Source organism: Belonocnema kinseyi, chromosome 5, assembly GCF_010883055.1.
Source record: "Belonocnema kinseyi isolate 2016_QV_RU_SX_M_011 chromosome 5, B_treatae_v1, whole genome shotgun sequence".
Taxonomy (NCBI): domain Eukaryota; kingdom Metazoa; phylum Arthropoda; class Insecta; order Hymenoptera; family Cynipidae; genus Belonocnema; species Belonocnema kinseyi.
In genome coordinates, this window is record NC_046661.1 from 60704366 (window position 1) to 60716722 (window position 12357).

The following is a 12357-nucleotide window of genomic DNA, read 5'->3' on the forward strand; positions in this document are numbered from 1 at the left end:
GGGGGGATCCCCCGCCTTTCTTCTATTTTGTTAAAACGGAAAATTTTGGAAAACTCTTCTAGACTTTTGACCCTAGGTTTCTACGTTGCCTATGTTTAAAATTTTCGTTTATTTGTCCTTTGTTCCTTGTTTTTAATTACTCTTTCGTTTGAGTATAATAGTCTCCCTTTTTTTAGGGTGTCAGTCGGCTGAACGTCCGAGACGGTTTTCGGTTCAAGAATTTTGTCAGAAGTTGCTGAGCTTGGCTACAGGATTGAGTTTCTGGTCTTTGGTGAGTCAAGCGCTCTCACAAGATCGTACACAGGCGGCTACGACGTCTCACTGGGGGCAAGCGAAAGGCAAGGTCGGATGGAGGAGTCAGGGGCGCTCTGCGAATGATCTGAATTCTGGCGTCTTGCCGTCTCCATCTGACTTGCTGCAAGAGGCTCAAAGTATGTTGTGGGCGGTATGTGCACGTGACACATAGAGAAATGTCCTGTCGATGTGGTTATGTTTTGCGAGACCCGATAAGTACGAGTAATTTGATGTTTTACGTCCCCGTTAAATGCCATTCTTAACTATGTCTGAACACTTGATATGTGATTCAATATATTGTCTTTTTTAATAACGGTACCCATGTATTTGTAACTGTGGTGTCCTAGAAAATAAAATGTGTGGATACTTATTTACCAAATGTATGTGTTGATTCAACAACATATTAGTGTGATTAAATAAACTTTTTCTTGAATACATGCCGTTGTTTCAAGGCACATATTTGACGCTTAATTTATTCCCTTTTATGACCTAAATGATTCCCAGTTTCATTTATTCTAATTTAATGATTTCGCTTGTAATGGATTCCAAGATAAAGAGTACTGTTTTACAAGATTAGCTGATTCTTATGTTTCTTATTTTGTCCAAACTTACTGTCAAAATAGATGATGGTTCTTTTGCATACTCTACCATGCCGTAGCTTAATGTTATAATGATTAATAATTTCATAATAAATTCGTAATAAATTCATAAAATATGATCTCAGCGTTCAAATGATTCGTTCGTTGGTTAGCGTCTTCGTTGGTGTTGTATGATGCATAGTCGTGCATATGTGTGTATCTCGACTGCTATCTTATGGGTGTGCAGTTTCCTCTCTGCAGGCGGTGCTCTGTTTCTTATCGCGGACGGGTTACGCTTCTCGTGCGGACGGCCATCATGAATAGTGACATCATTGCATGCAGCTCTGGGCTTCGTTCTTCTCTTCTACTTCTCACTTCCATTTGGTCGGAGTACTGCAGTCTTGCTATTAGCGTTCCTCTCGCGAAGCGGGCGGAGTCTGTGTACTGCGTCTGTATTTCACTTATTACAGACAGCCATAATGAAGGTTAATGTCATGTCTGACTCTTATCGCTTACTCAAATGCCTCAGTGGATAGTCTGTCCGTAGTTTCGGTGAACGTGTGGTTAGCCATACTTAACGTGTACTGCTTATATCTGCTTATGTTTTAATTGGGTTGTGTGGAGTTTTGGTAGCTTGACAAGGGTCGCATTTCTTCCTCATGTTGATTGATGTGCTGTGGTTTTGATTTTCTATTAGAGTTTTTACAGGCGTTAGCTATAGGTTTTTGTTTCTCTGTATGTGGCCATTAGTGTTATCAGTAAAAATATTCCAAACAGTATTCCCGCTATCATGTGGTTTTTCTTTCTATTATGATGCTGTTGTTGTTCGAATTCTAATAATTGATTCTCAATTTCCTTTTATGATCTTCCATTTTGAAATTCTTTCTAGTTTATGGCTGGTTTTATCTGTAAATCATATTCTTGTGTATATGTGAGTTTTGCAATTTGTTGTATTTCCGATGATATATTAGAGATATTTAGTGGAATTTCTGGACTGTATACGTACTCTTCTTTGTCACGTTTATTGTTATCCCTTTCAGCATAGTGTCCTTTATATTTGCACTACATCCATTTCCCAATTGGAATATTCCGGAATTTGAGAGGTATTCTCTTTTGGTTTTCTTATTAGGACAAGTGATACTAATAAGCTCTGGTTCGTTCACACATTATAACCATGCTTGTAGAGAGGGTATTTGCTACCAGAACCAGTCTTCTTGTAATGTAATTCTTATGTCACATTTTTGTAACGCTGCTACGGATGGCCTTATTAGCATGGCAATTTCACAAAAACTGTTAATTAAAGTTGTATGTATGGGCTGGTTTTGCTTCACAAATAGTTTTGTATAAGGTTTTTATACAAGAATTTTGGTATTCGTGATTGGACAAAAAGAGTTTTTGGTCATCAAGTGATATGGCTATTTACGGTTGGTTGGGTAGTACATAATCTGTTCTCGCTATATTTCTAATCAATTTTTGATGCACTGGATACGGGTGTATTTTGTATAATTGCTAAGATTTTCTTTTATAAGGGGAATGTCTATTGATATTATTAGTTTATTTGAATGTATTTCCGTTATAACTTCTTGCAGTGGAATATTAGTTATTAGAGTTAGGTATACTTTTCTTTCCCTAGCCTTTTCTATGATTTTGGAAAACTGTTACAGGGTGTCTAGTAAATGGTCGAATTTTGCTTCTACGTGTTCTGTCCATTGCCTTATGTAATGGAGATATGATCGGTCATTTATGCTCTTTTCTTGACTTTGCATACTTTTCATTGTTCTTTCCAAGAGTAAATGCATTTGATGTATCTCGTTTGTTTTTATGTGTAACTCTTTTTGTATCTCATCAATCTCTGCCTTGATTATGTGTGTTTGCTTGCCTAAAATTCAGCTCAAGTTATTTTGTCTGTTGTAGAGTTCATCAATCTTGTCAGCATACTCTTCTCTGTCATCTGATATCAGTAGTCCAACTACTGGTCCTAGAATAAATCCTATGAATCTTAACATCGACACTTGACGTTTGCTCATTGTTCTAGGCAGAGATTCACTTTCGGTTTGAATTTCGGATAGTAATCTGTTTAAATTATTCTTCTCGGTGTCTATTTTACTGAGTTTAATGTTTAAAGTATCAAGTTTCACTTCTTCCATGCAATCTTCTTTCATTAGTCTTCCCATGTATTTCAAATAGTTGTTACTGACGTTTCGTTCCATGTCCTTGGTGTTAAAATGTTGAGTGAAATTATCCATGTCCAAAAACATCACAATTCTCCAGTAACTGCGTGAGATGTATGGAATCCAGTTTTTCGTAGAATAATCCAGGATTATCCTTTAATGGTTGAATGTTGTACTGCGTGTGATGTTCTATAATGATTGATAACAGGAGGAATAGGATCCATTTTCAGTGGAGGTGCCCTGACGTTGGATTGAACCAGTCCATCTGCGCGTTAAAATTATACTAATAAAATTATAATAATTATTTATAGTTCACTAGTTTTTCTATTTGGTGAAAGAAGGAAAGGAGAAAGCTAACCTCAAAATCCTCTTCTTTTCTTCTGTTTTCCTTTATTTTTATTTCACAACTTCATTTGTTAATTCTTTTCATTCAACTCTTCTCTTCTCTTTCATTCAACTCTTTTCATTCAACTCCAAATCCTCTTCCTTCTCTTTTTGTTATTTATTTATTTAAGTTTTTCTTTTCATATCCTCATTACAATTTTTCTTATTATGTACAAGTAGGTTAAATGTCGTAGTCTAAAATTCATAGTATTATAATATATTTTTAAGTGTTCATGATGCGTGAACAATTATTTTCGTTATTTATATCTATATATTCAATTACATTTTTTATTTCTTTGTATTTTTCGTTATATTCTATATTATGTATGTCAATGTAGTTTCGTTAGAAGATTTTTATGGGGTTAATTGTTTCAAATTATTGCACATCGAGCCCCAAAACACTTCCTCGGAAACCTAATTGTTAGTGGTAGTATTCTCAATCTTGGCAAGACGTTTATTTCTTAAGATCTCCTTGCTAAAGACATTCATTGTGTGTCCCCTTAAGTAGCAGTATTCACAACAATAGTTGTCTCACTATCTAGTTCAAATAAATCGGTATCTTTTACATTAGATTTTCGTTATGATCCCGTGTCTTCATTATCAGTTATCTGATCCTGCACAAATTTAGACTCTTTATCGATAAAGGGAATGGGTTTTAATGGGTTCGAATGTATTACTATATAATTTTTCCAAAATGAAATTGTAACTTTTTCTTGTCGGAGGTATTTTCTTCCTAGAATTCCATCTGTACTCAAAAGAGAGTCTGGAGAGACAACGTGAAAAAGCAACATGGATTTTTCTATGGGTAGATTTTATTGTGCCTATAGTGCCTATAGAAAATGTACATGAAATGGCTTTTGGTCGATTTTGATTAAACTTCGTAATCTTGTACTTCTCAATGTCTCGATCAAAAGTGTTATGGGGCACAAAATCCGAAAACGAACAGTTTTCGAGTTATAGAGGGTTAAACATCCAATTTTTTTAAGAAACATTACCAAATATCTCGAAAACTGCAGCTCTGCGAAAAAAATGTTTCCTATGAAAGTTATTGGACTCTAAGGGGGAAATGCAAAGAAAGTCATAGCCGTAAGAAACAAGTCATTTTTCAAGGGCATTCAATGCGAACTTGCCATCTATTGCTAATATTCAGCCAGTAAAGACAAGATATAAAGAGGAAATTAATATAAAACCCATAAAGGCAAGAAATGAGAATGACTTAGTCAATAGCCAGACAAGGAAGGAAAATCATGAGAATAATTTTTTCAGCACATGTCCTTCTTGACTCTCACGTAACTTACGCCCGTCTTGCCCCCCCCCCCCCCTTAAAAAAAACAAAGAACAAAATAATATAAAATGGGTGTTGGCGCGCGCAGCGCGTAGGTGTGATAAGCCCTGTTAGTACTTTTATAATCATAAGAACAATAACTTGAGAACTCTGCTATCATTTTTGTGCGAATCATTTTGTGTTCGCAAAACAAAGGACGGGCGGTTTGTTTCTGAGTAAATATTCCCGTTAAAGCGGGCCAGTGTGGTACACTTGTTTTGGCTGTTCTTTAGCTTCTTTTAATTGGCGATTGCTTTCTGTGTACACATTCACGATACTGCGAGGCAGATTGCTAAATGTGATGGATTACGAAGACCGCCATTAGAAGTTACACATCTGACAAAGATATGCTCTAATTGCAATCGATCGATTTGTAACGGAATCGCTGTTATGGAGGAGGATCCCACATGTTTAAAGCTGGATGCCTTAACGCAGACTACAAGTAACACTTGCCTTCTCTGCAATTCCGCTGATAATACACAAAGATTATCAGTCGAATGCAAAGTAAATGTTTTTATTTTATACAATATTTACATCCCGGAAAAATAAGATCATGTCCACATCATTTAAATGATAACGGGTTAATTCTGCAGCCAGTTTTACAGGGTTTACGTTTCATTAACAGGCCATACGTAATTAGAGGCCCACTTCTGCAAGCATTTTTGCAAGGACTTCGTAACGCAGCTTTAAGTCAGACTAGACTTGTTGACGAAAATAACCTGTCTGCCACTGAATTTGAATGTCTTTGTCCTGTAACCAAACAACAGTTTTGGAGAATTCTTCACTTTTTGTGATAGAGTGCCCCGTGAAGTCAGTTAGTGGAGCTATCGCCATGGTCAGACAATTTTTAATGCAACGTTTCGTACCTAACAACATCGGATTTGACACAATTGTGAGAGAAGATTATATTGACAGGCCTGTTACTGATTTCGCTAATTAATTATATAGTCCGGAACCACAAAATCCTCGACTTATTGCGTGTATTGGTGGCTCATACTTTTACACTCATGAGAGCAGCAAGTTCAGGGCTCTGCAACAGCCATATTGTGTACACAAAGGATGGCACTTAGTCAAACCTGTCTTAATAATTGCACCTGGTGGTTACATTCTCGACATTCAAGGACCGCACTTTTCTGACAGCCGTTATAATGATGCTGCTATATTACAACATGAATGCACAATAGACGCTGACAGAATAAGGTGGTTTCAAGAAGACGATATTGTCATTGTTGATAGGGGATACCGAGCTGCCACTAACTTTTTGTGCGTTTGGGTATTATCTGGAAAATTCTAGCTCTTCTTCTACGTCATCAGTATCAACTTACAATAGAAGATGGTAACGAATCGCGTCTAGTGACAAAGTCTAGATGGGTCGTCGAAGCTAGGAACGGACACATCAAATCAATTTTCAAATTCTTTCAGCAAGTAGTGCAGATACAACACATTCCTAACCTAGGCAATTTTTGTCGAGTAGCTGGAGCTATAATTAACAGATACCATCCATTAATTTTCATGGAAGGAGCTGATGCCGAAATGGCCAATGAATTACTTCAAAAATCTAGGGAACCGAATGTCGTGCAAGCGCTGGTTGAGGCAGAAAACCTTAAGACAAAGAACGCTCAACGATGGGTTCAATTAGATGCGGGCGAATTATTGGATTTCCCAGTCCTGGCACTTGAATTCTTAAAAGAACTCATAGTCTAGGTTTATCAAGTTAAACTTGCATCTTCTTTCGTGCAAGACAAACTGCAAAGAGACAATGGCGAAGAATTCCATATTGAGATGCTACAAAGGGATAATCGATTACCACAACCAGGATTTAGAAGAATGAGAGTTTTTTTCGATTTCGAAACGCGTCTAAGCATCAACTCTGGATTCCTTATAGACCGAACGGTGATGATGAGATGGACGATGGTATGGCTGACGATGAAGAACTTACTCCTATAGAAGGATATTATTGTACATGCCAGTCAGGTGCTCGAACGCTTGGAACTTGTGCACATATAAGCAGTGTATTATGATTCTTGGGGTATGCTCGGCATCAAGAAAGAATTCGCTTTCCATCACAAAGACTGATTCAGACCATAAATTACGCAGGAAATCGATTACCAGCAAGAGGTATTCATTTACCAAAAGTTGCCTTCATTGGCCGGATATTGTCTAAATCAAGCTCATTTCATGCCTTTATTGGCTAAATATTGATAATATCCTGGATAAATCTTGCCTTCATTGGCTAGATAATGAACCTAATAACTTTCATTCGAAAGCTGTTCATTTTCGGACTTTGTGCCCCATAACACTTTTGATCGAGACATTGAGAACTACAATTTTACGAAGTTTAATCAAAATCGACCGAAAGCCATTTCATGTACATTTGCTGCGGGGTCCTTTTAGTTTGACCTGATTCCGATATGTCTATAGATTCATTTTCATTTACTGATAATTCTTTGTTTAAAGAATCTAGTTTTATGACATTAATATCGACTCCTGTGTCAACTAAAAATGATGCTTTCGTTTTGTTAAATTCAGGGGATGAAACTTTTACGGCTGGGGATTCTAAATTAAATTTTGCATCGACATTTGTTCGTGTTTGATCATGAATTGTATTCTTGTATGACGTATCTAGTCGTCTGTGCTCATTTGACGCTCTTCTTTTATGTCGCTCGACAAAATTGACTATTTTAGCTTTGTGAATTTTTATCTCAAGAAAAAATACAGATAGAAACTCATTATCAGCCGGAATTATTACACATGCATTCATAGAACATAATTAATTTTAATAATATTTAACTCGATTATTATTAACAATTTCTATAAACAAATTCTTATTAGTGTTTTTTATCATAGAAAAAATCATTTATTTCACGCTAGTTGCTAATATTTTTCATAAGAGTCATAATTTGTAACAAAAAAATTACTATAAGTTAACAACTATTGTTCTTATAAACATTTCTATGAACAAATTCTTTATAAACGAGTTTTTCTCATAGCTGAATTGATTTTTCTGAATAAAAGTGATTCACAATTGTCTTTGAGGCCATTTATATACTTTAGACTTTATCAAACATAAACAATATAGATTGTTTATTACAATTTAGTTAGACAAGTCTCCTAATCGGCCGTTTCCTCGTGGGAAAAAATGTTTTTTTCTTCAATAATTATTATAGTGACATTTATTGCGGTGACTAACCAACGAAATTAAATAAAAAATAATTTATATGATTATTATAAACAATTTTTTTAACAAAACTATAATTGATTTTTTTTACATGCAAAAAGGACGATTTTTCACTGAAATTATCCGACAATAAATTAACAGTGATTCCAAAATTGGATATGGGACATTAAATAATAATTTTCGTAATTGTTAATAACAATTTTAAAACAATGCGTGACAATCTGCGGTTGGTCGTAGAAAAAAGTTTTTTTTTCTTCAATCATTTTTGTGAAGTTGCATAAAACAAATGAAAGCTAGGTGACTTCTGAAAACGCAAGTACAGCGTTATTGCTATGGACAGTTCGCTACAGAAATTGTTATTAACAATTACGCAAATTATTATTTAATATCCCATATCCAATTTTGGAATCACTGTTAGCTTATCGTCGCTTAATTTCAGTGAAAAACTGTCCTTTTTGCATGTAAAAAAAATAAATCATAGTATTGTTAAAAAAATTGTTTATAACAATCATATAAATTATTCTTTATTTAATTCCGTTGGTTAGTCACTGCAATAAATGTCACTCTAATAATTATTGAAGAAAAAAACATTTTTTTCTACGAGGAAACGGCCGGTTAGGAGACTTGTTTAACTAAATTGTTTTAAAAAATCTATATTGTTTATGTTTGATAAAGCTCAAAGTATATAAATGGCTTAAAAGACAATTGTGAATCACTTTTGTTCAGAAAAATCAATTCACCTATGAGAAAAACTCGTTTATAAAGAATTTGTTTATAGAAATTGTTTATAATAATTAAGTTAAATATTATTGAAATTAATTATATTCTATGAATGCATGTGTAATAATTCCGGCTGATAGTGAGTTTCTATCTGTATTTTTTCTTGAGATAAAAAATCACAAATCTAAAATGGTCAATTTTGTCACTATATTTGTTTATATATTGTTGCTTTGTGAAAAAAATTTAAAAAATCAAACCAAAATTCTTTTAAAAATTAATTGCTGAGCATTTCTAAAAAAAACTTTTAAATCGGTTAAGAAATACGACCTGTGGGCGATTGTGAACAGTAAATTCCTATTCCAGACCACTGTGCGGCGAGCGGAGTGCGAGTTTAAATGTGAGAAGTCTGTAAGGGCCTGATGATAAATCTCATTTATCTGATGGTAGGGATGGAGATATCCTGTACTTTGCAACGGAGTCATTGGAAAATAAGGATGGTAAGTGTACGGATACTCGTGCGTTGGAATGTGATCATATGAAAAATGAGGGCTGTTTTCATTATCACTATTTGAAAATTGGGATATATCACGATACTAGCTTGAAGGATATTGAGGGCTTGTTGACAGCCTTGCTTCATATTCAAGAGCGACTTAGAGAGCAGTATCTAAGTTCTGGGGATCACGAGCTTTTACTAGGCCTGCTATGTTATCACGCAAACCTCGTTTAAAGGCCTCGGGGGCACAATCATTAAGAGCAGCTAATAATTGTTCAACATTAGGATATTTATCTTCAAGAGCTGCCCGAGCTCCTCCTGACTGTCCGAGCTGTCCTGACAAGACGATGGGTATGTTTCAACAAAACGTAGACTGTTCAGAGTCTTTCGTAGGATTATTAACGATGGCAGAGCTTGCGATCACGCAAGTATACCAACACCTATCATGCACTTCAAACTTTACCTTGTCCCAAGGGTGACCGTGCAACGTTTCTAAGAAGGACTTATACTCTTAAGTGCCGATGAATTATATTAAAACTACACTGAATTTAAATTGTTAATAGAAACATTGAATTTAAACGAAAGTGACCATCCCGCCACTGCCACAAAATTAGCAGTCACGTCCCGAGATCAGGCGAGGGTAGTTTGGAAAAGAGTGGGCAAGAGAGAGACCAGTGCTCTGATTATGTCAGGCTGGTAAGACCTGACAATTTAATTGTTTGTGGGTACGCGTATCACTATCAGTATCTATGATATAGGTAAATATGAGATATTAGAAAGAATAAGATCAAAATTAACAGTTACATAAAATAAACTTACATGTACCTTTCTTCGATTGAAGGGCAAGAGAGAGAGAGTTGCTTTGTCGATTATATCTCCGTTTTCTATTGTAGGGCAGCGATGAAACACTACCGGATGTTTATATGAATTTATTGTTAAACAAATTCAAGGATGAATCTTTTCACGAGCGTTAACTGGCGGACTTTATTAGGAAAATACTCTATAACGAACGAAAGTCTCAGCCGAGGGGGCTTTAGCTCAAAGCTCGACGACACGGTAACAATTTTGCGGTGATATAAAAGTGTACGACTTAGTCAAGGCAGTTCGTACTTCGTGGCTCAAGTTGATAGTATGACTGCTTGAACGGTAAAGACATTAACTGGGACATTTCTGGGGTTAATATAGAAAAAGCTTCTTCAAAGAGTCACGTACTGTGACAAATCTGTCACAAGTCGGACAGCAATCCCGACTCTTCGCTCTCGTGCTTTCCTCATTATGGATTCTATATGCCACTTATCGGTACTTCACACATTTATTCAGACACTTTTGATTACTACGTCGTCTGACTACCTGCATGTTCTTTCATCAACGATTGAGTGATTCACTGATAATATTTTCATAAAATTAAGAGATAATTTTTACTTATATTTAATTTCACATGACTCTGTTGTGTAATTTTGAAGTTGCCGCGGTTATATCCCCTCTCAATTATATCCTCTCGCGCTTATATCTCTGCATAACTTTCATTTATGTACGCATAGCGTTCTATTTTACCTATTGAATTCTAAATACTGTTATGTTGTTTAGAAATAAACTATTCAAATACCTTTTTACTGAAATAATTTTAAATGTATATGATTTGAGCGGAAAAAGATGAAAAATAGCGATAAACCGAAATTTCTAATTTTTGTTTTCCGTTTTTGGCCGCCATTTTTCCTTAAAATATCATAGATAGAAAAGCTCAACGGATTTTAAAAGTTTACATATTTTGTGCACTTTTGTGCATATTTTCGATAGTAAAGAAATTCCTTCTCCCTTTATTTTTTTATTAAAAGAAAATTGCTTAAAAAAACATTTTTTTTTTATTTGTTCATTATTAATTGAAAATCAAAATTTTCCGTTTTTTTAACGATTGCGTCACTTAGAGCATACCCACAAATAGTAGGAAAGGGTATTTCACAATAAATTATTTGTCTTTTTTATAAAATAAATCAAGCTCAAACATAAGAAAGAAATTTCTTTGACTTGGAACTTAATTGGTTAACTAACAATGTCACTATAACATTTTCTATCGCAAATGATTATTTTTTCTTTTTGGTTAAAAGTTTGAGCGTTTCAGTTAAATATTCATCATTTTAGTAGAAAATTCATTTTTTGGTGTAAAATTGAACTATTCCAGTTAAAGAGTTATAATTTTGTTATTGAAAATTTGTATCTTCAACGGAAATAGTTGAATTTTTAAACTAAAAAATTACTTTTCACTAAAAAAAGATGAAATGTCAATCAAACCTTAAACAATTAAATTTTAAATCAAAAACCCTAATGTTCAACTAAATAGATGAATTTTAATCTAAAACTATCATGTAAAAAAGTTTTCTATTATAATTCAGAAATATTTTTTCTTTGAAATAAGCTTAATTTCTAAAAAAAAATTGAAGTACTTTCCTTACCTAAAATTTATAAGAGGGAACTCAAATCGTAACAAATTCTCACTTGTAAGAGGGCTTTTTTTTAAATTTATTTTTTCTAAATCTAAATTTTATTTCTGTAAAAATATTTGTTGCGATTATCAAAGTTAAATAAGGAAAACAAATTTTACAGAGTAAACATTTTCAAAGAGTTTTTCTGATAATGGTTGTGACGTTGTAAAATTTTTTCAGTTCGCAACATTTCAATTTATTTGATTTGGAGGTTTTTCTCATTATCTTTCGAGGGTTTTGATGAGGCTGTAATTATAAGTATATTGTATATTTGAGGATTGATTTCGCTTTTTTTTGTTTGCTTTTCTTATGTAACAAACGCTTCGTCGCCGACTGCGATGTACTTCAAGGGACATCTTGGACACCCGGAATAATAGAAGATATTAGAAGATCCAGAGACGCACGACGAGGGCAAAATATGGAGTTTTAGGCTATTCAAATTCTCTCGCCGAAACATGGGAAACTAATCAACGCTTAAACGATTACGTCACTGTAGAATTTTTGCACTTTAAATTTTTTCTGTAGCATCTTTGTATTTTGAATTTTTGATGTTTTTGAGTGGCTACGGAAAGCCTGGTGCCCAACATACGAGGGTAGTTCAATAAGTCCTTAGAATGAAGTATAAAAACAATCTTTTTGTGTAAATTTTTTTTTTATTTTTCAACATAATCTCCTTGGAGCTCTATACACTTGGTCAATCGCTTTTCAAGTTTTTTTAATCCTTCAGAAAAGTGC

General features: G+C 34.4%; 2 protein-coding genes across 2 annotated transcripts in view; one reads left to right on the plus strand and one right to left on the minus strand.

The window, feature by feature from the left end:
- Positions 1-12357, minus strand: part of LOC117173502 (probable tubulin polyglutamylase TTLL1) — a 491055-nt gene that overhangs the window by 348008 nt on the left and 130690 nt on the right. The gene's annotated exons all lie outside the window — the stretch shown is intronic.
- The window catches only part of LOC117173503, a 131075-nt gene that overhangs the window by 97224 nt on the left and 21494 nt on the right, over positions 1-12357 (plus strand). The gene's annotated exons all lie outside the window — the stretch shown is intronic.